A 3,215-nucleotide genomic window follows, 5' to 3' on the forward strand; every position below is an offset into this window, starting at 1 on the left:
GGGGTTCTTTTTTTGGAGGAAAGATGGTGGAGTTGTGTGCTTACTGTTCCTCCAGTTCTATACGGTGTCTCTGCGATTGTTTCCAGTGATCGACGAGTGATGCCGAGGACGGGTACAGAGAGCACGTCCTCTGCCTGCTGCAGCTGTGCCTTTCTGGTCCTTTCTCCCGCTTGAAATCCAGCTGTTCCCTTCGTTCCCTTTTGCAAAGGTGATTCGGGCGCCTTGTGCAGCCTCACCGCTGCCTGCTTCAGCTTTCCTGGCTGCCTGCTCTGCGATACTGGGTGAGTGAGGGTGGAACAACCCCACCTTCCCTGAGGAGGATCCTTCTTAAGCCTCCATCTTGCTGGAGATGGCAGACGAGGGCTGCGGGGATGGGTAGGTGAGTACCAGTAACAGATGCTCTTTGACGGAGTTATCCTTGTCTAGTATTCTAGGGGACTTAACTGGTTTTGGTCTGGTAAGACCAGCAGCCTAACTGCTGTCACTTGTTCAAGCTCTTCTATATTAAAAGGACCATCGATAAATTGGTCGTTAAATTTGACAAGGAAGAAACTTGAACGTAGTCTTGTAGCTGCAGACGTGCTGGAATGAGTGATACGGGAACAGCTGTATGGTGAGGCCGTGTGGGGACAGGTCACTGAAGAGGCTTTTGTTACTGGTGGGAGCTTCTGTTTCTTGTACCTGGCACCTCCAGTCCTGTCCTGGGTGGGAGCACACCTGGGGAGCTGCCCGAGGGCTTTAGGGAATGGGAGGATGCACCTGAACGCAACACTTTCACCTCTCAAAAGTGGTTTAGGATAAAGCTGTTGGAAGGAGCTGAACTTAATATAAGTGGGTGTTGTCTCCTGGGTATCACTGGAGCGTGACGGTCTCAATTCCTCCTTACTGCTCCCCGTTGCTGTTGAATTACCTTCATGCTGCTGTTGTACGTAGCCTTGGGGCTGTCGCCTCAAATACTGGTATCCCAATTTCCCACCTATAAAAGGGGGCTGGATTAAAGTGGAGAGAAGGGGCTGTCTCTGGCAAGGCATGGTCTGGGGGCACCCATCAGCTCCAGCGTGGGATGCTGGTCTTGGCTGCTAGCTCATGGCTGCAGAGGGTCAAGCTGTCTACTCCCAGCCTTGCTGGTTTTTATTAGATATAAAGTCAGATAGGGAGTGTCTGGCTTGGCTTAGAGGGTGCCTCTTGCTGGCGTTTGCTGATGGCTTCTTTGTCTGCTCTCTGGTGGGGTCAGCCCTGATTTTGCCGGGCTGGAGGAGCCGCAGCATCCTCTTAGCAGCGTCTGCAGAGCTGCTGCAGCAGCCGACGCCATCCCCTCGCTGCACAGTGTCGGTTTTTGCTTCTAGCGCCCAAATCCTCAGCAAACTAGACTGTGAGAGGGCTCTACCTGATGCAGCAGCACCTTTTTCCATGCTGGGCATGTACCAGCCCTGAAAGGAATATAAATTGGGGGTGGGCAGGCTGCTTCTCACCGTGCTACCTGCAGCGTGTCTGCGGCAGACACTGCCAACACTCCCGCAGTCAGGAAAGCAGCTGCGAACACCCGGACCTCAAAACAGCCTCTCCCATCTGCGCTGCCGTAGCGCTCGGTGCTCAGCCTCCTCCTCTGCCGCTCTGTCGTTGCCTGAGCTGGGGTTTCCAGGCTTGCAGGGCTGGGTTTTTCTTCGATTTGCAAAAGGACCTGGTTTTTTTTACCTCCCTCTTTAGCCACCTTTTCCTTCCCCACCCTGAGCTGAGCGCGTGCCAAAGTCGAGCACAGCTTTTTATAAGGTATTTGGGATCCTCTTGTAGTGGCTGAACGTAACCGCCTGCCCAGACTGATGCTGTAAATGCCTGGCTCGGGCGTGTCGGGAGTTAAACGCCAGCTGAATTGCAATGACATGAGCAGCTCTGCCGGAGGATGAGTAGGGCAGGGCTGAAGGCAGCTCGGGCTGGAGGCAGCTGGGTGATGCTCCTGCTGCCTCGTGGCTCTGCCTTGCTGGGTTCGGAGGGAGGAGGCTCTCCGCGAGTGCTGTTTCCGAGTCGAATCTTCCAGGCTTGCCACCTGTTTCTGAGGTTTTGGGTATAAATTAAAGCCGTTTTGACTGCTCGCTGTTGGCCACCTGGAGAGCGCTTCTGGAATGAGGATTGTGTTAAAGGCTTGATTAAAGTTACTGCTAATTAAAGCACTGAAATCGCCCTAAATCCCCCCTGCACAGCCAGTCGGTCCATCCGCAGTGCTGCGTGTCCTCGGATACAGGGTATCGGAGGGAGAAAGCGGTGTCTATCGATGCTCCCGGGGCTGGCGGTGGACTTGGCACTGACCTTTGCCGCGTTTATCCGAGCTCGGGAAGAGGGGACGGGTGAAAACTTGAGGCTCGATCCTGACATTTGCCGAGGCGTAGCAGCCCACGATGCAGTTGCTTTTATTTCCAGATAAGTGGTTTTTGATCGCAGTGAGGGTCAAGCGGGCTCCGGATGATTTCTTCGCTGTGACAATCGGGGACTAATCTTATGAGGCTGTTTGTGGGTGTGCTTGGATGTTAACCGCTTGTGCCTGGTCCTTATTGCAGATCCCACCGTGTTAATTCTCATTTTGGAGGGTTTTTTGAGTTGTTCTGGGCTTCGGCCAGTGCTTGGGGCTTCAGCAGCGCTTGCTGCTGGGAGGGAGGGGTCATATGGGTCTGTATTTGAGTGTGAATGGAGCGGGTCAATCCTAATTTCCAGTTCTCGGCAATTCTTGTCCCTCTGGTCCTGCGCAGCATCGGTCCCAGTTGGCACCGAAGAACCCTGGGAAGCCCCTCTCCTGCGCGTGAAGACCTGAGCGGAGCGGAAACCAAGCCAGGTGGTTTTGTGGACGATGGTTTCTGTTGTTTGTGCTTCCACGTTTATTTTTAACATATTTAATTGCTCCTTTGTTTAGCTTCCTAGCGAGGGGTCTGGCTGCCATCAGCTGCTCCCACCGACAGCGTGAAGACCCCAGGAATCTCTGCTGGAGGCGTGTGCTGGTCCGTCACTGCCCTTCTTGGTGGCCTCGCCTGGATCACTTGGTGTCCCTGGGTCTTCAGGAGACAGCCCCGTTTGGTAGGAGAGAAGCAGGATCAGCCCTGGGATGTTCAGGTACTGCAGGGATGGGGAGCATGGGGGTCTGTCTGAGCTGGAGCTTTTCCATGGAAAGGAGTGGCATGGAAAGGAGTGCCGGTTTCCAAGTCTTGCTGCTCTCGGCGAAGCGTTTC

The sequence above is a fragment of the Fulmarus glacialis genome, unplaced genomic scaffold (assembly GCF_000690835.1).
Source record: "Fulmarus glacialis isolate BGI_N327 unplaced genomic scaffold, ASM69083v1 scaffold12094, whole genome shotgun sequence".
Taxonomy (NCBI): Eukaryota; Metazoa; Chordata; class Aves; order Procellariiformes; family Procellariidae; genus Fulmarus; species Fulmarus glacialis.